The 25,672-nt window shown below is 44.2% G+C and overlaps 1 long non-coding RNA gene across 3 annotated transcripts; it reads right to left on the bottom strand.

Annotated features, from left to right (window-relative positions):
* Positions 1-1,122: 1,122 nt before the first annotated feature.
* On the bottom strand, positions 1,123-25,672 carry LOC120371944. Of its 3 annotated transcripts, XR_005584666.1 has the most exons (6): positions 10,136-10,275; positions 8,445-8,485; positions 5,071-5,261; positions 4,310-4,465; positions 3,221-3,284; positions 1,123-1,313 (listed from the first exon to the last, which is right to left on the bottom strand). It is a non-coding gene; the product is annotated as an uncharacterized LOC120371944 (long non-coding RNA). The 3 variants fall into 3 exon arrangements; XR_005584665.1 differs by lacking the exons at positions 8,445-8,485; positions 10,136-10,275 and adding an exon at positions 25,386-25,672; XR_005584664.1 differs by lacking the exon at positions 8,445-8,485.

The following is a 25,672-nucleotide window of genomic DNA, read 5'->3' as shown; positions in this document are numbered from 1 at the left end:
TCATTCCTTTCCTACAGGGAAATGAACTAGACAACACTGGAGGGGGGTGGGGGGGCTGTTTGCTCCTTTTTGCAGGAGAGGCTTCTCACTTCCTGCAGCTTCTTTCTACCTCTCTGGGAGGAGTAACAGAATTTATACAGTCTCTTCTGCCAGAGTGCCTTGGGACTGCACCTGGCTGCCAGGGCACTGCTGTTACCAGCAACTCCATCACTCTGAGGGAAGTGGGTGGGAGTTCCACTTCATCTTACATTTTGATTGAAGTCTACAGGGCCTTTTACCATCAGCCTGCATGTCTCCTGCAAATCTTCACTTACCACCTCAAAACCCTCTTGTACTAATGAAGCCCACGTCCCACAGATACAGTTTTTCCAGAAACCCCTGAAATGAGATAGTGCTGAGCCCACAGTCTTCCCTCAGTAGCTATAAAGGGCTTATGCACCCCCTTACACAGTAATAAAGCACAGGAGGAGGAAATAATAAGTCTGTGGAAAACAAGAGTTATAAGGAGGTGTCACCAGTTCACCAACAGCCGTGTCCAAAGAACAGAAAATGTCTCATGATGACAAGCTACTTTAAAACCTACACATCACCCAAGTGCTAGCAAGATTCTTCTAGCAGATGGCAAATTTGTCATGTTTGGTAGAAGGCAATAAGTCTGTTTTGTCTGCTGGTGCGTGAATCATTCCTCATGCACCTTCAGCAGCAACCATTGTGACCTTAGATGACAGAAATCATTCTTCTCCCCTTCCATCCCACCACACCCTTTCAGTTTCTTCTCCACATAAAGGGAAGAAAAACATTTTTAATTTGTTATTCATATTATGGTCCTGTGATATCATTGGCTGTCTCCCAGTCATTGAAAGTCTAGAATTATGGCTAAATTTTGTCCACGCCCAGTTACCTATTTGATCTAGTTTATTACAGAAATGTTACAACTTAGTATGCATTTATTTTTGGATATTTTATTAGTAATGCTACTTGGAGTTAAAGTCATGTCTCTTATCCTAGTTTACAAATCGCTTCCCCTGTGTGATACCTGAAAATAAGGCAAGCTCATTTTAAATTATATATTAATTGACACATCTTAAGACTTAGATGGGACAGAAGAAGTGCAGTCAGAGCTGAAACTACCAATTACTTTTTATTTGCCTTGTTATTAAAACATTAAAAAACATTTGTCAAATATTATGGAAAGTTTAAAAAATCCTTCTTCAGTCCAACAGGAAAAATAAATGTTTTTCAAAAAAATATTTCATTCAGGTGCTGACATCTTTAGCCAATTTCTCCATAAAGCCTGCGAAACACATTATGACCTGTATTAAAGAAACAGAAAGCATTTATTTTGCAATAAAACTAAAAATAGTACCAATATGATTTCAAAGCACAGCAAACAGAACACAGCATTAGAAGACATATTTGCATACCTCAGTAATTGAGTATTGAGGCTCAACAGTACATATCAAATACTTATTTGATGTTTCAGTCCTAATAGTAAATTATCTGCTAGACATCTCATTTTAAAGATGTCACTTTAACCATTGCCATAATTGTACGTTTGTTTACAAATATAGTTTCTTTGGTTACCTCCCTTCAATTTTATCTTTAACCTCAATTAGAATTTTTCTTAATTGTTGCCAGACACATGGTCCTGCCAGAGATGCTGAGAATCCTCATTTGCTACTGAAGTCAAGTGTCATTGAAGGTGAAGGTCCATGGGACTTCACAGGATCTGGATCTTAGTGTATTTCTTGGACTGCGTTTGTAGTTTCTCTGCAAACCTCCTTATACGTATTAACTTTGTTTCTCATTTTTATTTATAATCATAGTTATAACAACAAGTCTTTAGGAACAAAAAATTAATGGTGTTGGCAAGCAGTGCCAGGGTATAATCAGCTATATTACCCAGAATTACTCAAAAGAGCCAAAGAATGGCTTCCAAAATTACAAGGAGAGAGATTTTCCTTTATTCCACAGGCTCCAGAACTGAGTAAGAGGTTGGTGGCTGTAAGACTAATGTTAGGTTTTCCTTGTGGGTCCTTCCCTGGGTATGAAACACATGGCATCTCTCATCTATAGCCCCAGACCTGCAACACTGAAGTTATATGAAAGTTTTGCCAGCGACTTCAAAGAGTGAAGGATCAGTCCTGAAAAGGACAAATTCTATTGACCAGAGTGCTGATTTGACCTAAAGCCAGAACCCCTAACCTCTTTCCTAAGGTTATTTGGATCTGGATTTAGCTTTCTTACCCACATCTATTCAACACAGAAGCCTGAGCACCTTGTTTTGTGCCCACAAGAAACATTCATGCTAATGGGATTTACATGTATGTATAGGGCTGATAATTAAACTGGGGAGCCTGCCTTGGGAAAGTGCAGAACACCGACAACTCCACTGCACTGTAAGAGGCTTTCAGATCCTCAAATGCAAGGTGTTAAAGCAAATTCTAAACTTCTCCTCTGCATAGCTTAGGGATGGCAGAAAGAAGTATAGTGGAAAATGAACAGATTCAGAGAAGTGGAGAGTAGCTGAAGTGGATTAAAAACCCAGGTCTCCTGGACTCTTACTGGGGAATTAATAGGAGCTTGTGGGCAAAGCTGTTTACCTAGCAGTCTGAAACTAGGAGTCTGTTTGGTTTTGTATGTCTGTGAATAAGCCATCCTAACAAAAATGTTCCTCTGATGTAAGCGCATGTTACTAAGCAGACAGATGTCACATATTTAATCAATAGAGAGGAGTGGGTAAGTGTGATTTTTCAGCTGTTCAAGCTCAAGCAAGAGATAATGCCTACTGAGGAAAACCACTGAGAATGGGGAACCTTCCTCCCACAGGCCTTGTCCCAGGATAAGGCATCCTCTTTCACATTCTCCAGTCTCGGAATGTCGTGGGCTCCCAGACTGAATTTTTTTCTCTGCCCCAGCTCTAAAATTTTTATGACCAGATTGCTCATCCATGCTGACCTCATTCTCTCCAGTTTATTTAGACAACACACATCCGGGCTGCTGTCTCACAATTAGGGAATGTGCTAGCTGGTTCTTGCTGGAGCATGAGAAGCTATAACTTGTTCCCAGTGAGAGGGAGCTCACACCAGTGCCACTGCCTATTTACCCTGTTACCTAAAGGGCCACCCAGTTTGCCTTTGAATCATCTGTTTCCTGCATTAATGGACCAAGTAAACCTAGACAAGAGTGAGGCACTGTAAGAAGGTTTTTGCTCTACCACCTGAAGTCCAGCGAGGCAATTTGAATACACTTTTCTCCAGGCCTCCAGCAAGTGTTTTGGGTCTCTGTAATAGAAGATGACCATGGGAAAGGTGAGGAAGAGAGACAAGAGCCACTAGTAGTCTAGTTTGATGCCTGTGTGACAAGGCAGGGTCCTTTTCCTGTCTTTACAGGTTACAAACAGCTCAGAGGCTATTTTCTGGTTTATTTCACAGTGTCCTTCCCCACCACCTTTACAGACTTGTGCAACTCCTTGTTTACATTAGCAGACAATCCTTAGCTCCCTTAGCCAACAAGGGGAAGGGGAAAGGGAAGGGATCTTTCCCCTGGGAGATCTCTCTAAGGCTAGGCTCTGACTTTGAGCCTTTGCTTTTCTTTCCTGTGTCTTTTCTACCATCTGCCTAATGGGCTAATTAGCCTCTTAGCTCTCCTCAACCCATCCCACTCTATCGGTTAGGCACAGCTCTTCTTAACCAGGTCTACTCTAATTAAAGTTGCAGTGACAAGAGTGCTGGATCAGCTACTGTTGCTCAGCACTCTGTCACAGCCTCTGGCCCAGGGGCCAATATTACATCCTGACCTGTCTGTTTTTCCACAAGGAAGTGTTTACAGTGGGGGATTTGGCACCAAAGCAAATCACAGGGAGTCTACACTAGGGAGGGAAATGGAGTTAAAATAGATTTTTAAATATGTTTACTAGGATTCGTATCGCCGTAAGCAAAGTGGACCATGACTGAGATTCAGTCAGCATTTTTTATGACTGAATCAGTAAGAGAACATTTTTCACCCTTAGGGACTTTAAGAGTTCAACTGCTCATTTTGTTACCATGGTAAAAAACATACACAAAGCAAACACCACTAGGTTACTATCATGGAGAGAGAACTTTAAAAAGGTATTATGTTTCACTTGGGCATATGGGAATGCTCAGAACTGTACTCAGATCCATTTTAGGTAGGAAGTCTCCTTTGCAAACCATGGGCCTCAATTCTTAGACCTCTTATACCATGTAAATCAGTAGTACAGGAGCACTGAAGCCAGTGGAGAAACTTCAGTGTAGGAGTGAGATGAGAGCAGAATCAAGCCTCATACCTTTTACATCTTTGATACCAACCACGTGATATGGCTGGGACAGGGAGTTCTAAACCACTGTAATGGCTAGGGCAATAGCCTCAGCACATCTGGAGACCGTGCAAGTGGCGTTTGTTCAGATATCCTGAATCTTTCTTTTCAGTCCCACTTCAAAAGCTGGTGAATAAAAAAAAATATGAAAAATTTCCTCCTTCAGGAACAGGTAGGTGGAATCATAGAATATCAGGGTTGGAAGGGACCTCAGGAGATCATCTAGTCCAAACCCCTGCTCAAAGCAGGACCAATCCCCAACTAAATCATCCCAGCCAGGGCTTCGTAAAGCCTGACCTTAAAAACCTCTAAGGAAGGAGATTCCACCCTAGGTAACCCATTCCAGTGCTTCACCACCCTCCTAGTGAAAACGTTTTTCCTAATATCCAACCTAAACCTCCCCCACTGTAACTTGAGACCATTACTCCTCATTCTGTCATCTGGTACCACTGAGAACAGGTAGCTTGAACTCTGCTTATTTGGGAGGGGGTACAGATGGTGCAGGGTTTGAACACAAACCTAGTTCCAATCGTGCTGACGCCCACCTCAGCCAGGACAGAAAGGGAGCATTTTAGTGCTTCCCAGACAGTGACTGAGCCTGCCAGCTGCTGCAGTGAGTGAGGGGGAAGACTGAGAACTGAAACTAATGCCTGCAGAGTGGCTGCTTTCAGAGGGTTGGGACAGTTGGAGTTTAAAAAAAAAAAATCATCCAGAATCAAAGTGCGCTTTACCTTTTCCAGGACCCCAAAACAGGGAAATAGGCAAGATGAGAGCGATAACGGCGCAGACAGTTGGAATCTACTTTTCAGCTTGAAATTGACCGTCTCAGCCACAGACTTCAGTAATCTGCTCCCTCTTTCACGTCACCTTTTCAGGAAGGAGAAGTTTCCAGGGTAGATAACTCTGATGGGCTTGTCCAGCTCTGCCAACCAAAGTGCCCAGGCCAGTTAATAGCATGCCCATTAGTGGTGACCTTTCAACTCACATTCCAAAGCCCTTTTGTCTAGATGTCAGAGGGAGAGTTCCAAACAATAATTGCCTGGTGCTATTCCAGACAGCCCAAAGTTGTCAGACACTGGAAAGCATTTGTAATTCTGTCACATTGTCCAGACTTAAAGTCAACCCCTTCCTTTAGATTTCTACTTATACCAAATTCAACCAAAACATCTTCTGGATTGGAGGTATGTAGGCAGGGGTCCTCGCTACCTCTCTCATGATGCTCTATTTTAAGATTGTGAAGCATCGGAAACAGGAGTTTAAGACCAAGATAGCACCCTTCCCATTATATTATATTGGCTAATAGCCAATATAGATCTGTGATCAAAGAGATTGTGTAATTTTAGAAGCTCTCTCTCTTCCATTCTCTTAGCAGAAAGCTTTGTGCTCACATTCAGAACCTATCAAATATAGATATGTAATTTCTTTGAGTTTCTTGTTAAATAAATGAGAAGATTAAATAAAGGGGTTGGGGAAAGGGCTGGTTTCTGTGAACTTTATCAGGTACCTGTCATGGCATATTTCAGTCCTAAGCCTCATTCAATGGGATAAGTCATCATGAATATTGCCAGTCTCATGCGATTTTAAAATCTTAATAGATTGTTTCAATCAATCAACCTGAGATTTAAAAATATTCATCAGTCCCAAGCTCCCTGGGTCTGACTTTTGATTTTAGAAAACTGAGCAGAAGTGTTTGCTGACTCCCACTCGCGTATGTGAGCATTTCAGGTTGAAAATTCATCCTGAAACAAGACAGAGAGAGACAACTATTTCCATCTCCTAACTCTGTTTGTGATAGCCTTTCCTCATCCTCTCCAGCGGTCTCCTGCTTCCCCTTTCCCTAGCACTATAATATCCTGTATTATTTTCTAACAAAAAAGCCCTTGTGCTTTCACCCTCATTCAGACAGGTGTTAGCTTTTAAGTCACATTCCATTCCCTTTCTCCCCCCCAGCAACAGGCTCTAGACCCTGCTCCCAGTCCTCCCACCAAGCAATTTTCTGCAGCTGGAAGGGGGAGGAGGTATATCTTTCCCTTGCTCCCTTATTTCCTAAGGTCCTACTTGGATAGCCTTTCTTCTCACACTCTCCTCCTTTCAGGGGAATTAAAATCATTGCTGACAGGCTCTGTAGGGGATGGGAGAGGCTCTTTGGCATCCTCCCTCCATGGTGCTTTTTCCAAGACTCTCCCAAGCTGCAATTACTGTTGGCACACAGGAACTGCAGGTCAGCAATCAGCTCCAGTAGGGAGAAGAACAGACCATAGTGGAATTGCAGCCAACCCATCCTGAATTCCCAAGCCACAAGCAAGTACTTGTGAGATCAAAAGCAGAGTGAAGTACATGGCCAAAATTATGACATTCATGGTACTCCATTGTTGGTAAACTTGGGTCACAGGGTGGAAGTTGCAGGGTATTTCTCAGGTTCCCCTGATTTTCTCAGTTTCTTATGTGGTCAAGAGGATATACTCAGCATGGGGATACTCAAAGTCATTTACATTTAGTTTCTCAAAAGAAAAAAGTGTATGCCTAGTGGCCACTTTATGCCAACGAGGCTGGCACAAAGGGTCCTCACATATGTATCCCCAGAGAATACCCCTAGAGTAAAGGGTCTCTACGACTGGTCAATTGAAGCAGAGAAAAAAAATTATTGCGGCAGGAGAAGGCATTACCTGGGCAATTTTGTGCCTCAGTAGCGGGCAAATTAAGATAGCCCTCTTGCCTGTGCATAACTGGTCCCTGTAGCCAAGGAATAAAGACACAATCCACCTACTTCAGTACCTGAACCAATATAAGGATGACTCTTGCCCTGAATAGTGTTATGACTGGTTAAACCTCATTAAAGATGGTGGGTGTAACAGCTGCCCTTCACACAAGATAATTATTTAGATTTAAGTTCCTTTATGGAACCAGGTAGCTGGTAATAGCTTCACTCAAAACACAGGTACCTGTCACTGTCCAAAAAGAGGCACACGAGAGACTGCTCAGGAATCTGAACTTATTGGCTAGTGAAAACCCTCTGCCTGCAGACTGATGGAGCTGTGTTTCTGTTGGGTGTCAGAAGCAGCAGAAACACCACAGAAGGACAAAGAGAAATGGCAGAAAGCCAAGAACACAGCCAGAACAAGCACCAGGAACATGGCTCTGAGGTAAAAGCCTACAGAGAGAGCTTTTAGGCTAAGTACTGGCTGGAAAGGGGCTTGGAAGTTGGAACTCTGAGCAAAGAAATTTTCTTCTGTTTGATTTCTGCTGTGTTCAGGGAAAGAACTTTGTACATTCTTTGTAAATAAACTGGACTGTGTCAAAGAAATACCTAAACTCCAAAATCAGTTTATCCTCCTAACCAAAACAATCTTCTAGATGCTTAATTCTGGCCACCTGCTCTGGTCAAAAAGGGGTAAAACTACACCAGCATTACATTTTAATGGAGTTCTCAAATATACAGGGAAAGAAGTTAGGGGGAAATTCTTCTAGCTCTTATCTGACTCTGGCATGCAGTGGCTTAGTATATCATCACTTCGGTAAATCCCTCAATTATGGGAAAGTCTCTTTATTACATTGGTTCACAGAAAGAAGTTATAGCCTAATTTTAAAGGACAATATTCCTGAAATCAGAATTCTCTTGTTGGATTTGAAAGTGTATTCCTTTGTGTATTCATAGCAGTGACAAATATGGTGGTTCTATAATTCTTCCCCATTTAGTAGGAAATATAGGTTTTTTGCTATAATTTTGGCTCCCAACGTGGTAGTTACATATCTCAGTTTAAGGTGGAAAAAAGAGGTTCCCAGAGACTAGTATAAATATGTATGTTGTATACTGGTCCTGTACTAGTGCTTGGAAAGGTTTCTTAGTCCTTAAAACATTTCCTCTAAAGTATTTCTAGCCCTGATAGGTCATGGGACAGCCAACCCTAAAAACAAAAGACAAATCAGTTAAGTCTTGGATTGCTATTTCCCCCAATTCTTCCTTCAGATTTAAGATAATTTTGAAAGCTTGTTATCTCATGAATCACTAGAGTAGGGTCCCAATCCTGCAAAGCAGCTAATCACTTAAATGCTTTAATGCTTAATTAAATTTATATACAAGGCAATTGGACATACTTAGACATACGTTTAAATGCTTTGCTGAATCCAGGTCCTTGAGATTAATGCCTACCGAAAGATTTCAAGCATTCAGATAAGGTAGGAGTAATGGTTTCCAGTTCTAGAAATTATGGCCACTAAAGCCATATTGGAATCGTAATATGTGGGAGAGACACAGAAATACCACAGACATCAACACTTCCTGGTCCCAAACCACACCTCTCCAACCTTGTTGTGCAAAACACCATGTAGCACATCAATAAAAGTAGTACATTTTTAATTCATCATGCACACCACCATGGTATGAGATCCTAAAAATAGAAAGTAAAAAGATAATCTGAATTATGAAATTCTAATGCAAGATATATTCTGAGATACCAGGGATCCCAGAATTACAGTGATATAAAGCAGTCATGAAATACTGGAACTTAAATTTGTCACAGGTCATTCATTATAGCAATGACTTTTTAGCAGCAATTCAGTAGTCAATGGAGTCCCAGCAGGCCAGTGTCCTGTGCTCTGGAGTAAAGCACCCTGAACTGCAAGTGTTCTACCCCTTCCTGTCTGGGTGAAGAGACAGCTTTAAGCAGGGGTGAAAGTAACTTACAGGACTTACCGGAGTCCTGAGGGGGCGTGGCCTCAACCGGAAGAAGCGTGGCCTCTCAAGATTTAAAGGCCCTGGGGCACCGGCTGTGGCTCGGAGCCCCAGGGCCTTTAAATCAACCTGGGACTCCCAGCTGCAGAGGTGGCTGGGAGCCCCTGGGGCTCCGGCCGCCGCGGAGCTCCGGACCCTTTAAATCCCCACCGCAGCTCCAGCCGCTGGAGCCTTGGGCAGGATTTAAAGGGCTCTGGGGTCCTGCAGCTGCGGCAGCCCAGAGCCCTTTAAATCCAGCCCCAGCCTGGCCACGGGAACCGCGGCGGTGGAGGGGGCGGGTTAAAGGGCTCTGGGCTGACCGCAGCCACGGCAGCCCAGAGCCCTTTAAATCCGGCCCCAGCCCGGCCGCCGGAGCCACGGGCAGGATTTAAAGGGCTCTGGGCTCCTGCAGTCACAGCAGCCCAGAGCCTTTTAAATCCGGCCCCAGCCCAGCCACATGAGCCGCAGGCGGGATTCAAAGGGCTCTGGGCTCCCTGCTGCAGCGGGGAGCCCAGAGCCCTTTAAATCCCCACCATGGAAGCAGGTGCTGTCCAACATGACGTACTGGCTCTTGCCGGTACACCGTACCGGAGGGGACCGGCTTACTTTCACCTCTGGCTTTAAGCCTGTACTTCCTAATAAGGCCAGTCCCTACTCCTGTTATCAGCATCCTTTCCCTATTTTACCAGCTCAAGGCAGGAATCTGGAAGGAGTGAAGCCTATAGACCCAAAGTTACAACACAACAGAACCCCATAACGGCATGGCACCCACTTCTCACAAACACCCCTTTCTGGTCTGGTATGTCTGCATTCTTTAAACCAGTCCCAGCCCTGCTATTCAGCCATACCCCCACAGCTTCCTCTTAGTCTGTTCTGCCCCCAGCTCAGCCTCCTGATAGTTCAGTCCCCTTCTAAGGGTAGAGGGTTTACTGCTGTCAAGCTGTAGGCCCTTCCTCAGTGGCCTATTGTGGGTGGGACCAGGAACCCCAAGAAGAGCAGCCATGAACTGCTGTGTCCACTTAGAAAAACTGCCTTCAGTTCCCTGGACCACTTCTCCACAGCCCCAGCCTACTCTGATGCCTTACCCTTAGCTCAGGGCTCTTCTAAGGTGAGGCCCAGCAGCCAGTCAAGAGCTCTTCCTCACTCCCCCAGTCCTTACTAGCACTGAGTTGCCTATTATGCTGCAACTCCCTTCAACCAGCCAGGCATACCAACTATGCTCTTCTAACTCCAGCAATGAACTGCCTATCTCTAGCATTGCAGCTCCTTTTTATAGGACCCTCCTGGGCCCTGATTGGCTGCTCCCTGATGCCTCTGTGATTGGGTGCTTCCCTTGCAGCCATTCTAGCCTGCTTGGAGGATCTCTCCACTGCTCCTTTCTTGGGTGAGTGTGGCAGGACCCTGAGGCCTCCAGCAGGGGCTTCTGGGCCTCCTCAGAAACCCCTAATTGGGCTATGTCTCAAGTAGTTATGAAATCCAATCCCAGCACAGATTTGTGATTTCCAGAGGAAGATGATAATCCCTCTGAAGACAAGACCAATCTACCACAGGAAAAAATTCTGTCCTGAATCCCAAATATGATGATCAATAGAACCCTTACAACCAAACAAAAATCATACATAATCCAAGCCAACACTCCACAAATGCTGAACGACAACCTATGGGCCCATTTCATGCCCAGGTGGCAAACCCAAGACTTGTTGATGGGTGATCTTACAAGTTAGGATGGGAAAATGGGAAGATTTTTATTGTTCTAACAAGGGGAAGCTGGTAAGTGCTGCTCTTTATTCTTCATCTCCTTTCCTCATGCCAATCCCATTACGTGGTCTTTAAACTATCCAATGGTGGACCACTTGCAGTGTATCAAAATAAGCCTGTTCTGTTGAGCAATTAGAGTAGGTCCTCCTCTCTTCTTTGGCACCAGGATGGAAGACATAGTAAATCACATGCCTATGGCAAGTAAGGAGGCAGGATTTTTTGTGGCTAATCAGAATAAATAAATAAATCAGTCCAGGTAACCAGAAAAATAAATTACAAAGAACAAGATTTTGATCTTCCAATGCTATAGGGTTAGACATTTGTCTGTAGAGTTGAATATAAAATTTCCATAAACAAATGCTATTCACCTGAACCTGACTGCACGTAGGCCATCCATACACCTTTTTCCATTTCAACAGCAGCCAGTTGGGGTTGTCATTTTGGACCAGACTCAGCTTTACATTACTTAAATTTTCAGGCTCAGATGGATGAAAAAACTGCTGGTTAAGAAGCAAACTTATTTTCAGCCAGGATTCCAGAGATCTCAAAAGGGCATGTTCATTTTTAAAAAAAGAATCTGTACTTCCTGTTTAGCCTTCTAAGTAGGGTTCTTTTTAAAATAAGAATGTGCCTTCTCTTCATCTCTTGAAGAGAGTGAAGTTTTTGCAGCCCTAGTAATTTTACTGGTTCTCTTTAGCAAATTGCTTTTGATGTGGTGTAGGCATGGATTTGCTTTACAATTACCTTTCAAGTTGTTTTCCTTTTTTCTTTCAGCCCCAGAGAAACCCAAGCTTTGTCCTGTGGAATTTCTTTAGAGAAGGGTCTCATGAGACACTTGTTGCCCAGTCACTTGCAGGGAAGACAGATTCTGATTTTGTTTATATTTCTAGTAAGCCTCTATAGTCACAGCATATGCCTGGATGACTACATTGGATCATCCACTCCCCTTTTTCCCCACCAAGTTGATGAAACCCCCTATGAATTGTCAGTTTTTGATCTCCCTCCCTCCAGCTCCACACAAGCTGCAGTCTGTGATCTCCAGAGGTTTGGACTGCCACAGTAGGCACAGCATGGCTGGGAAGAAAGTGGGCTTTGGTACATGGGTATTAAGCAGCTTTGAAACAACTAATGTCGGTAATATAAAGATGCATGGGTAGATAATAAATCGATGAATGGAAGGGTGGGGGCAGAGGCTGGGGATGGCCATTCCCCATGGCATCATCCCCCTCCAAACGCAGAGAGGAATACTTGTTGGAATCAGTGCTGACCCCGCCAACATTAATAAGCTCAGACTGCCCCTCCATATATGCCAACACTCTCTGAAGTGGGAGCTTGTGAGCCGCCACTTGGTGGAAAAGCCATGCTGGCATAGGGGGCTCTGGGAGTCTTGTGACGGCAACAACTTCTGCACAACCATCCTGGCCTTCAGCAGATGATGGATGTTGGGACTTCCATGAGTTAGGAGGGCTACCTTTTGTCCATTCCATGGTTGACAGGGTAAGTATATTCTGCCTTTGATGGATGATTCCAAGAAACATTCTGAGTTTCCTTGCCCTTCCACAGGCTTTTCTAGTTTGAGGCATATGATTTGGCTCTTCCATTGCATACTCCTCAAATCTGAAAAGTGATAGTGCCCCATATGTACACTGATCTGCAAACTAGAGAAAGTCTTCTGTTGTTCTTGATATTTGTCTGTTTTCTGACAGTTGCTAACAGAAGCTCATCAAAACCAACATAACTACAGCTTCGCACAATCAGGAATCTCCATGAGAGCAAAATTTCTATTTTAAACTAATAAATGCCTCAATTAATTCAGGTATGTTGTTTATATATTGTATGATAAATCAAGAAAAGGAAAAAAACACTTTAATGGATAAAGCTCTAAAAGTTTTTGGTTTAACATCTTTGCAACACTACTTGTTTTTTTCCTGTCATTTCCTTACCTTAAATTATCCTCTAAAACATAATGTGCCAATGAATTTTGACCAGTGTATTAGATAATCAATAAAACATAACAAAGGGTGTAATTATGATACATATCCATATGCCTTGGGTGCATTGTAAGATATATGATCCACAATGCAGGTTGCCTGCAACCACATGAGAAGTGTGGGTATCATCTAATGCAAAGTTACAAAACTCTACTAACTAGGGGCAAAGCAATCTTTTTTAAATGGGCAAGTTAGTTTTAAATTATCATTTTGGTGGGAGAAGGGCAGGTAGATTTTGTGCCAAGGATGATTTATGAAAATTTTTCAAAACTGGTGTAATCGGATTGCTTTTGTGATGTACATTTTAAATCTTCTTATCTTGATGCTTAAACATGGTTTGTTTTAAAATATAAGTCCATACCCATATATAAAAACTCTCCTGATCTGGAGTACAATTGGCATAGTTAGTTTTGAAATTGGTACCTGGAGACTTTAGCAGGTAAGATCCAATTCTGTGAGGTGCTGAATGCAACCTGCAAGGTGCGAAGTGCCCTCAACCACCATTCTGCACCTTCCAGGAGGTACTCAGCACATCGCAGAATTGGGCCTACAATAAGAGTGTTCATTCATTCCTCCCTCGCCTCTCCCACTGCAAACAACAGGTTTCCTGGGAACAGGGTTCAGAACAAAAGCATTGTTTTAAAGCCCTAATCCAATTCCCCCTGTCTTCATTGGGCTTTGGATCAGACTCTTAAAGTCAACTACATATTTCATAAACCTTTATTTTCACCTTTCTGACAGAGCTGGACAAATAATTTTAGTGAAAGATTTGACCAATTTAACTTGTTTTCAGTTTGTAACTTGTCCATTAACAAACTATTATTTTTCTCAACTCTACTTGGTATTCAAAATCATTGGTGAATAAACTTATTTTTTTAAATAGCTACTGAGTTGTAGATTCCTGTGCAAGTAGCTTGTTGGAAGAATTAGATATTAACAATTGAGGAGGTATTGATTTATTTTGACTGCACACTTGGGTTACATGGTATTGTTCTGCTCTTGGAGTGAAACCCTATAACTAGCACATTACTGAGGGAATATGTATGTTTATGGTTTCAAAATTTGCTTTTAATTAGTTTTCTCCAATATTTGCATTTTGTGTAAACATTCCTCCGTTAAATTTATTGATAAGAATATCATTGGAAGGTGAATGCTAAAATGGAGCGCACACAGTACAAACAAATTGAAAGGATTTATGCCAAGGAATAGTCTCTCTCTCCACTTAGCCCCCTCCCCCTCCAAAAAATTTAGCTATTTGATCAACTTATCTCTTCATGGAAAAATAAAAAACAGAAATCTAAAAACGGAGCTCTTGTTGATTTCAGCTGCTGGATTCCAGTTCCAGTGCTTGGCACATTTTTGTGTTAGCTCACCGCTGCTCTCTGTCTTTCTACAGGTTGTTTACTGGAAAAGGAGGATTGGACACAGTGAGCCCTTGTCTGTGTTCAACAACTTCGCTAGACTTGCTTTCCTGCATCCTCCCTTCTCCGGTTTGGCAGTCAGCAGAATATAAACATAAACACAATGATTGTAGACTGAGCTTCAGTCTACTGTGAGGCCCACACTTCCATGTATCCACTAATTCTGGATGCTGAAGAGTGGGACAATACTTCTTGGTGAAGCAGGAAAATGTTGCATCTTACTTATTACATAGCATTACTGTGTTTATTACAATAAGAGAAAGGCAATGAAGTAAAGTCTTCCCTGTTACTCTTGTACAACTCCATTTATAATCAGTTCTTAGAAACGGAGCTGGTTGCATCGGTTAACAGAGGCCAGAGCTGACTTTAGCTGTTAGCTTGCAGTTCTGTTGTGAATTTTCATCAAATTTAGAGCATTTAGAATTCACTTTGTTCAAACTCTGTAGGCCAAGTGCTGCTATTATTTACGCTAGTGTAAATCCAGAATATCCCAGTTGAAATCAATTACCTATTCCAGATTTACACAAGTGTCACTGATGCCAGAGTTTGACCTGAAAAACTGAGATAAATGAAGTGGAAACAGTACAGCTTCTGAGCTGAAATCTGTCCTATTGAAGTCAATAGCATTTCAGTGGGACTGGGATTTGTCACAGATAACTGAAGAAAATACAAAAAGATGTCAAGAAAGTGGGCCAAGTTCAGCAGTGATATATTCAGTGTGCAGGTTCCATATTTGGGCGTAAATGAGCCAGAAAATAGGCTAGATTCATTAGTAGTAGTACAAGGTAATACAAGTTATAAGGCATATGATAGGTTGGTACACCATTCAAACTGTAAATAGTCACTATATGCAGTGTTGTGGTAGCCATATTGGCCCCAGGATATTAAGGAGACAGGGTGGGTGAGGTATTATCTTTGTTGGTCCAATAAAAGATATTACAGTTCCGAACTTTCTCTAAATAATCATGGCTATGCAGTGCAGCAGTATGTACATCAGGGGTTGAATTGCAATCTGCTGTCTATATGATACACAGATATGTACCCTCATGATACCAGTAAAATATTGATGTAAGGCCACGCCTTAGGGCCCTAAAGTAGTTAGTGTCTGCCAATGGCACCAGCGGGTTCAGAGATTATATTTAGGTCATTTAAATTTGTGCACTGCTTTGTTTTTTATTTTTCTAGTTCTCAGGGACTGTTTTAATTGTAGCTTTAAACTATAAACCTCAGCTTCTGTGGTTTGTTTGGGAGTTTCCATGTACAGCATTTGCCACCCACTGCTTGATGCAGTCCTGTAATGAACATTTGCATGGATGTTATAGTTTTTGTGCATAACATCCTCTCATTTTTATACACCGTGCTATGGCAGTTTAGCAGCATTTGCCCACTTACCTATGAAATACGCATCTTCCCTACAGCCTTTATGGACCCAGGACTAAGGGGGTGCAGGGCAATCCTCTAATGAATAGTGGAATGCCCTGGCTTATGTGAATTATGAACAGTTTTTACATGTTGAAATAAACTATGATAACACTGCCCCCTATTGTACATTGAATGTACAGACACTGTTTGACTCCAAATGAATGAAAATGTTGCCAGAAGAGGCTCTTATAAACACTACACTATTATGATTAGTCACTAATTGCTTTGGTCTCTCTTCCCATTATGGTTTACCCTTATTTCTATGCATTTCTCTTTGCTTTAATATAGAATGCTGGCAGAAAAGTAAGTGTAATTGGGGTCAGCATAAAAGTCTCATGTGGAACAAGGACCAAGGCTTTCAAACAGTTACGCCATGTTTTGGGACTATATGTATTTGAGGAAGAGGGGTGGCAGAAGACAGCTGTAAAGATGTGGCCTCTGTATTGCCTACATGACTTGGAAGAGTTCCCCATACCAGCCTCAGCAATTCAGGATGGGAAACCCAGGAAAGGTCATGGGATCTTCATTTACATATTTCCAATAGCCCTAGCCCATGTACAAGGCACCTTCATTATTTTTGCAGCCCAAAGACTGAAATTATTGATATTAGGTAGGGGAACTGTGCTGCAGACCCATGCCCCAGCTCTGTGCCGGGTGGATGGATTTCCGCATTGCCAATCCATTCTTCTGTACTGCACCCACATAAAACCTGTGTATTTAGGCTTTAGCAATGAAGTGAAATTTTCCCTCTAATGCAGACAGCCTAAACAAGTGCATCACTGAAGGTTTTTATGAAGGATTTTAGTGGTATTCAAGGTACCCTGGTGCAGGCCCTCTACACCGAGATGGATTTCATACTTGGAGTCATTTACAAGTTTGTTAAAGGTTAAAGACAAAATAAGCTTCAAACAAAAGAAGATTTCAGAGCATACTATCATTAAATGCTCTTCCTAAAACTCCAGATTTATTATTTTTTCTGGTTGTATCTCTTCCAAACAACTTATTTTATTACATCATAATGAGTTGTGGTAAGTATTAGTTTTATCTCATCACTAGATCATGCAGAACCAATTTGAAGTTAATAGTAGCATAAACTCAGAGCAACCACTGTCATTTACACTGTCAAATCAAAAGGAAAAAATAAATGGTGATGTTATATCACCTGTTGCTTTGATGACTGGGAGAAGGTTTTGTATGCAAGTTGTATCTTATATTGATTTGTGGAGACAAAAGCCAAAAGCAAAGAAATTGATCAAATACCATTAATGGGAATTTTATTTTCACTTAATTTATTGTATAATTGTATTAATGTGTCTTAGTAGTTCTAAAAAAAAGATTAAAAAGACAAGTAATTTATTTCATGATTATGTAAAAATAAGGGCATTTAGACCTTAATCTGTGATATTTTTGTCTTAAAATAGAATCTGCCTGGATGTAGCTTTTAACAGAGCTTTCGCTACAGTCTGGCCTTTTCTTAGTTATACTAGAACATCAACACTGTAAGACTGGAATAGCCCAATGCTCCATCTGTTCTGGTATCTTGTGTCTGATACTGGAATCATATAAAAAGCGAGATCCACCGGTGTAGCATTACACGGCTTAGTGTAAGAATTTTTTTCACTGCTGCTGGTGGGAAGTTTATGTCCAGAAACACAAGAACTGATCACACTGGAAATTTTATCCTGCCAGTATATGTGCAGATGCTATTCTTGTTTATAAAAATGCCTAGTCATTTCCAATCTTACTAGTCTATTTGCTTCAGTATTGTCAAGCTGCAAATCATACAGTCTAGCAATATGGCATATTAAAATATATTTAATTTTACCTCTTGTACATTTGTTGTCTAATTTCATCAAGTGCTCTCTGTTAAACATTTCCATTACATTAGTATCTATGGATCCCAGTGAGGCTGGGACTCCACAGTACTAGGTGCTGTACGAACATAGATAATAGTCCCTGCTGTGGTCAGTTTACAATCTAAGGCCTCAATCCTGCAAACACTTACACTCTTACTCAGCTTTAACCACAGAAGTAGTCCCATTGAGTTGAGCACCTGGATAAGTTTTTGCAGAATTGGGGACAAAAAGACAAAACACAGACAAAAGGTTGAGAAGACAGCTGGGGAGCAAATGAGTTTCCTGTCCCACAAAACTATGTGAAACTCCATTTTCCTGTTCTGCATTGGGACAAAACAGACACCTTTTAATTTTTTTTTTTAACTCGGGAGAAAAAGAACCACCCCAGAACACCTAATTGGTTAGAACACTCACTTGAGAGACCAAGGTTCAAGTCCCTATTCTGCCATTCTCCTGGGTGATTGCTCCAACCATCAGGCAATTGGCTATGCTGGGCTGGGTCTCTCAAGCTTGCCCGTTGAAGCTGTTCCACTTGTAAAATTAAACATTCATTGGAGCAGGAACTTCGTCCTAAGCCTGCCAGGTGATTGTCCTAACCAGTGGGATATAAAGTCTGTCTGTCTCTGACCCAGGGCATAGTTAATTATTTATATAGTGTAACAGCTCCAACAGAGGAGGTAGAAACTGACTCAATAGCCTGATAGGTAGAACACTCAGCTAGGAAAGCATGGTTCAAGTCTCTGCTAAAATTTCTCGATACTTTAAATGACTGCTTCATGGAGCAGCTGGTACAGGAACCCACAAGGGGAGAGGCGACTCTAGATTTAATCCTGAGTGGAGCGCAGGAGCTGGTCCAAGAGGTAACTATAGCAGGACCGCTTGGAAATAGTGACCATAATACAATAGCATTCAACATCCCTGTGGTGGGAAGAACATCTCAACTGCCCAACACTGTGGCCTTTAATTTCAAAAGGGGGAACTATACAAAAATGAGGGGGTTAGTTAGACAAAAGTTAAAAGGTACAGTGACTAAAGTGAAATCCCTGCAAGTTGCGTGGGCCCTTTTTAAAGACACCATAATAGAGGCCCAACTTCAATGTATACCCCAAATTAAGAAAAACAGTAAAAGAACTAAAAAAGAGCCACTGTGGCTTAACAACCATGTAAAAGAAGCAGTGAGAGATAAAAAGACTTCCTTTAAAAAGTGGAAGTCAAATCCTAGTGAGGCAAATAGAAAGGAGCACAAACACTGCCAACTTAAGTGCAAGAGTGTAATAAGAAAAGCCAAAGAGGAGTTTGAAGAACGGCTAGCCAAAAACTCCAAAGGTAATAACAAAATGTTTTTTTAAGTACATCAGAAGCAGGAAGCCTGCTAAACAACCAGTGGGGCCCCTTGACGATGAAAATACAAAAGGAGCGCTTAAAGATGATAAAGTCATTGCGGAGAAACTAAATGGATTCTTTGCTTCAGTCTTCATGGCTGAGGATGTTAGGGAGATTCCCAAACCTGAGCTGGCTTTTGTAGGTGACAAATCTGAGGAACTGTCACAGATTGAAAGTATCACTAGAGGAGGTTTTGGAATTAATTGATAAACTCAACATTAACAAGTCACCGGGACCAGATGGCATTCACCCAAGAGTTCTGAAAGAACTCAAATGTGAAGTTGTGGAACTATTAACTACGGTTTGTAACCTGTCCTTTAAATCGGCTTTGGTACCCAATGACTGGAAGTTAGCTAATGTAACACCAATATTTAAAAAGGGCTCTAGGGGTGATCCCGGCAATTACAGACCGGTAAGTCTAACGTCGGTACCAGGCAAATTAGTTGAAACAATAGTAAAGAATAAAATTGTCAGACACATAGAAAAACATAAACTCTTGAGCAATAGTCAACATGGTTTCTGTAAAGGGAAATCGTGTCTTACTAATCTATTAGAGTTCTTTGAAGGGGTCAACAAACATGTGGATAAGGGGGATCCGGTGGACATAGTGTACTTAGATTTCCAGAAAGCCTTTGACAAGGTCCCTCACCAAAGGCTCTTACGTAAATTAAGCTGTCATGGGATAAAAGGAAAGGTCCTTTCATGGATTGAGAACTGGTTAAAGGACAGGGAACAAAGGGTAGGAATTAATGGTAAATTCTCAGAATGGAGAGGGGTAACTAGTGGTGTTCCCCAAGGGTCAGTCCTAGGACCAATCCTATTCAATTTATTCATAAATGATCTGGAGAAAGGGGTAAACAGTGAGGTGGCAAAGTTTGCAGATGATACTAAACTACTCAAGATAGTTAAGATCAAAGCAAATTGTGAAGAACTTCAAAAAGATCTCACAAAACTAAGTGATTGGGCGACAAAATGGCAAATGAAATTTAATGTGGATAAATGTAAAGTAATGCACATTGGAAAAAATAACCCCAACTATACATACAACATGATGGGGGCTAATTTAGCTACAACGAGTCAGGAAAAAGATCTTGGAGTTATTGTGGATAGTTCTCTGAAGATGTCCACGCAGTGTGCAGAGGCGGTCAAAAAAGCAAACAGGATGTTAGGAATCATTAAAAAGGGGATAGAGAATAAGACTGAGAATATATTATTGCCCATATAAATCCATGGTACGCCCACATCTCGAATACTGTGTACAGATGTGGTCTCCTCACCTCAAAAAAGATATTCTAGCACTAGAAAAGGTTCAGAAAAGGGCAACTAAAATGATTAGGGGTTTAGAGAGGGTCCCATATGAGGAAAGATTAAAGAGGCTAGGACTCTTCAGTTTGGAAAAGAGAAGACTAAGGGGGGACATGATAGAGGTATATAAAATCATGAGTGATGTTGAGAAAGTGGATAAGGAAAAGTTATTTACTTATTCCCATAATACAAGAACTAGGGGTCACCAAATGAAATTAATAGGCAGCAGGTTTAAAACAAATAAAAGGAAGTTCTTCTTCACACAGCGCACAGTCAACTTGTGGAACTCCTTACCTGAGGAGGTTGTGAAGGCTAGGACTATAACAATGTTTAAAAGGGGACTGGATAAATTCATGGTGGCTAAGTCCATAAATGGCTATTAGCCAGGATGGGTAAGAATGGTGTCCCTAGCCTCTGTTAGTCAGAGGATGGAGATGGATGGCAGGAGAGAGATCACTTGATCATTGCCTGTTAGGTTCACTCCCTCAGGGGCACCTGGCATTGGCCACTGTCGGTAGACAGATACTGGGCTAGATGGACCTTTGGTCTGACCCGGTACGGCCTTTCTTATGTTCTTATGCTATGCCCAATTTAGAGCAGAGACCTGAAACTGTGGGCTTGGCTACACTTACAAATTTGCAGCGCTGCAGCAGGGTGTGGTTTTCTCCCGCTGGCGCGCTTTGACACACTGCTGTGCTTGCTGCGCTGCAGCGCTGCTGCCACCACGCGCTTTGAAGTTTAAGTGTAGCCATAGCCTGTGTCTCCTGCATCCCTGCTGAGTATCTTGACCAATGGCTATTCTGCAGTCTCTCTCTCCTCTTGCCAAGCCCCCCAGTGTTCCATTCTCGAGCTGAGGGAACCTTTCCCGATGAGAGTTTTGTTGAAACTGGTACATTCCCAAAAATGTTTTGGTGTCAATGAACTGGCATTTTCTGACCAGAAGTTTTGTAAAAAAACCTTCCCAGCTAGATTTGGTTGGGAACAGAGAATAACATGCAAATCAATGAACATGGTGATTGGTGTTATGTTGTTAGTTATTTATTTTGTTGTCATTTTTAAACTGGGGTTAGAGGCAGGGTGAAGCTTCTATAAAGCAAAGGGTATTTCCAGGAGCAGTCAGCCTTCTCAACCGCACCAGTCATTATTTTATTATCTTTTATGTCAAAATTAAGTGATGGTAGCCAGGCAGAGGTTTCTCCCCTCCACTGCTGCTGGCTGGGGGAGAATTCTCCCTGTGCAGGCATTCAGGGCCAGTGCAACCACTAGGCGAACTAGGCGGTTGCCTAGGGCGCCAAGTGATTGGGGGCACCAAAAAGCAGTGCCCTGGTTTGGCAGGGAGGAGCCGCCTTCTGGAGGCACCAGAGAGCCAGAGTGGCAGCTTGAGCGGCAGTGAGCCCGTCATGGAGGAACCAGCGCGGCGCAGGGGGGCAGCAGCCCTGCAAAGGCAGCGGCGCCGCTAGCGGGGAGTAGCCACGGCCCCCGCTCTTCCTGGCCAGGCTGCGGCCCAGCATCCCCCCCTGGGGGCTCCTGCAGGCTGCAGCAGATGCATGCGGGCGGCAGCCCCTACGCGCCCCCGACTCCCCGCTCGCCACGCTCAGGCTCTGCGGCTCCCGGGAGTGTGAGACGCCGACACTGCTGCCCCTCCCGCTGCCTCAGCACTCTGCAGGGGAGGGGCTGTGCGAGCGGCAGCCTGTTTGGTTTGGCTCCATGTGGATCCAGTATCTGACTGGCATGGGCATGGTAAGGGGAGTCCCGGGGGGCAGTCAGGGAGCGGGGTGGGTGGGGTTGGATGGGTTGGGAGTTTGGGGGCTGTCAGGGGTGTGGAGAGGGATCGGAGCAGTCAGGGGACAGGGGCGGTTGGATGAGGCAGAGGTTCTGGGGGTGGTCAGAGGATGGGGAGCAGGGGTTGGATGGGAGTGGGGTCCCAGGGAGCAGTTAGGGGCAGGGGTGTGGATAGGGGTTGGGGCAGACAGGGACGGGGTGGATAGGGGGTGGGGTCCCAGGGGGCAGTTAGGGACAGGGGTCCCAGGAGGTGGCACTCAGGGGACAAGGAGCAGGGAGGGGGGGGGTTGGGGGTTCTAAGGGGTGTAGTCAGGGGGTGGGAGGGAGTGGATGGGGCTAGGGCGGGGCTCTCCCCCCCCCTCTTTTTTGATTGTTGAAATATGGTAACTCTAGGCAAGGGGGGAGCTGGAGGGCAGCACCCACATTCATCCACTGCAGCCTGCAGGAGCCCCGGGGGGGGGGAACGCCAGGCCGCTGCTTGGGCAGGAGGGGCGGGGACGTGGCTGCTTCCCATGGCGCTACCTTAGCAGGGCTGCTGCCCCCCTGCGCCACACCGGCTCTTCCATGGCTGGGGCTCGCCGCTGCCACAATCAGGATGCTCTGGCTCTCTGGTGCCTCTGGAAGGTGGCTCCTCCCTGCCAAGCTGCTGCTGCGGCCCAAGCCTGGCAAAGCCAGTGAGTGGACTCGGGGCAGTGGCCGCTGGGGTGGGGTGGGCTTGCCAGGGGGCTGTGCACCCTCCAGAGGTGTTCAGGGGGCGGGGAGGGGAGAACCTGGTCTGGGGAGCAGCCCCTGGGCACGGCTGGCCCCTGAGGTCTATAAAGGCTCATTGGGATTTGCCCCTCAATGAACCAATGTGCAAGGAGAGAGCGGGTGGGGCACAAGGCGGAAGTTTTGCCTGGGGTGCAAAATATCCTTGCACCGGCCGTAGGCATTATGCAGGAGCGCCACCCACACCATCTAGGGTTGCCAGCTGAACGTCAGGTCAAAAGGGAAACGGGCAGCGTCTGCTGCCAAGTCTGGTTACTATCAGTCTTTGCCACTAGGGGGCGGAAAAGAGCAGCTGCTAGAGCCTGGAGAAACGGCCCCGCTTAGCAGCTGCTGCTCTTCCTGCCTCACAGCCTGACTGAGACCGGGCTGGGTCCCGGTGTGTGTGTAACCTAGCTGAGCCCGCCACCCCACCCTAATTTCCCCCGGCCCCTCGCTCCGGGGACCGACCCCCCGCTCCGTGCCTCCATTTCCCCATCCCGGCCCCCCGCTCCGGGGACCGGCCCCCCGCGCTGTGCCTCCATTTCCCCATCCCGGCCCCTCGCTCCAGGGACCGGGCCCCCCCGCGCTGTGCCGCCATTTCCCCATCCCGGCCCCCCGCGCTGTGCCTCTATTTCCCCTCCCCGGCCCCTCGCTCCAGGGACCGACCCCCCGCGCTGTGCCTCCATTTCCCCTCCCCGGCCTCTCGCTCCGGGGACCGCCCCCCCCCGCGCTGTGCCTCCATTTCCCCTCCCCGGCCCCTCGCTCCGGGGACCGCCCCCCTCCGCGCTGTGCCTCCATTTCCCCTCGCCGGCCCCTCGCTCCGGGGACCGAGCCCGCTGTGCCCCTACTGGGGAGGCAGCCAGGCTCCGCGTCAGCTCCTCCCAGCGCGGCTCTGCGGGCGAGTCCCGGGGGAGCGAGCGGCGGAGAGGGGGCACAGATGGGGTGAGGAGCGGGGCCTCGGAGGAAGAGGCGAGGCAGGGGGCGTGGCCTCGGAGAAGGGGCGGGGCAGGGGTGTTCGTGTTTTCAAGCCTAAAAACATCGCGCAACCCTGCTAGTCTGTGTAGTGTTTTCCTGGAGGTAACCTAACGGAGCACGCCCCCTTCAGAGCAGCTACAGTTAAAGCAGCTCCTGCACCTAGGCCGAATTGGGAGATTGCAAAGGGTAGTTTAAAGTCACCCTAGGCTGTACTTCCTGAATATGCGGCACTGAATCGCTTTGGCACCTCCTTATATCAAAGACCACCATCGGCCTATTTCACTGGATCTTTTCTACCCTGAGATTAGCTAATTGGTTTTCTAGGTGAGGTAGTGCTGTCAAGCTGTATAATGGCACTAAAATATTGACCATATTAGTATCACTTAGTAAAGTCAGATTTATGTGCAACTTTATGATCTTTAGAAAACCCCAGAAAAATGGAACAAAACCATATCTTTTTTTCCATTCTGGAGAAAGGAGCTTTAGAAAATATACAGGGGAGCAAGTATATTAGGAAGTTAAATTGTTGAGCAGAAATCATGTAGAGTTTTGCCCTTTTACACAGACTGAGATTTAAATTTGTCCATCTTCCACTATTAACTTACATTTGTCTAACAGGGATCCAATTGCCTCCAAGTTTGCTGTTTAAACCTGCATTTACTATATATGAACCACACATCCTGGAAGATACTGAGTACCAAGAGCTGCCCTTGAGGACTTGATCCTGCAAAAGCTACTAGCATTAGCGTTTACTATTGCGACTAGTCCACTGAAGTCAACTGGTTTACTATTGGTACTAGCTCTATGTGCCCGGTGAACATTTTGAATTTGGGCCATGTAAGTTAAGGGTATGGATCTTACATTTAGTGGTGCAGTTTATGTTCAACATTTGAGAATCTTATTCTATGTCCATGCCATTAAATTCAATTGGGATTTTGCCTGAGTTAAGGATTGGTTACAAATTAAGTAAGGAACTCAGATTTGACTCTCTCTATCATGCATATTGTACTAAGGGTGTAGGGAAGGGGCTTTACTTTTGCAATTGGTACTCATTTAGATCCTTCCTCTCCTCATCTTAACAGAGAAATGCTTCAAGTCTGATGTGTCAGACCATTTTCCACTTTTGTCCAGACAGGCCCACACAAATTGTACCAGTCCTAGCCTAAGTGTAGCCTCCTTCTTTAAGAGGCCTTCCCTCATACATCCTCATATTCAGAGTTGCTGTGCACCAATTACTCCCAGAGAAATCAATGGGAGTTGCAGGTGCTCAATCTATTTGAAAATCAGGCCTTTGCTGTTTAGGGCTCAACAAAATCAAACCTCATTTGTCAGAATCCTGAACTTCAGAGTCACCTTAAGCCTTTCAATTGGCTAATCAAAAGGAAACAGAAATAAGTTGTTTTCCAAACCCAAGCAATCAAAAATGAGACACCTTCCCCACCCCCACAAATAATGAGTGGCTTAAAAATAGTGTATGGTTTTTTTTTAAGATATATTTTCAGTTCTTTATATTTACCACTTGGGTTTTACACCTTTAGGTCACATTTTGAAGCTTTTCTTCATACTTTTAAAATGTGAGAGCTGAGATGGTCATGATCCCAAGAGCTGAGGCTTTAAGAAACACACTCAATGTTACAGAAATCGCAAGCATTGGTAGCACTACATGTTCTAGATATTTGTCTGCCTGGTACATACCACTGAGAGCAGGATTCTTCTCTCACATGCTTACTCTTCCCTTGGGCTGAGCATTCATTTCTTGAGAACTCCAATGATTACCAATGACTCTCAGCTGTCTTAGGTGAGTCAGGCTTCACTGGGATCTAGCTGTTTCCTTTCTACTTCCCTAGCCTGACAGAGCAGTTTCTCTGGGTCCAAGTTTCCCCTAGATCAGCTTTGATCCTTCAGCTTCTGCTATGACATGTTCGGCTTTGGCAAAGCTTTCTCTTACTAGGGACACAGAGACAGGAAGTGTCATGGCGACA

Source organism: Mauremys reevesii, linkage group 9 (assembly GCF_016161935.1).
Source record: "Mauremys reevesii isolate NIE-2019 linkage group 9, ASM1616193v1, whole genome shotgun sequence".
NCBI lineage: Eukaryota > Metazoa > Chordata > Testudines > Geoemydidae > Mauremys > Mauremys reevesii.
This window is presented reverse-complemented; position numbering and strand designations above follow the sequence as displayed.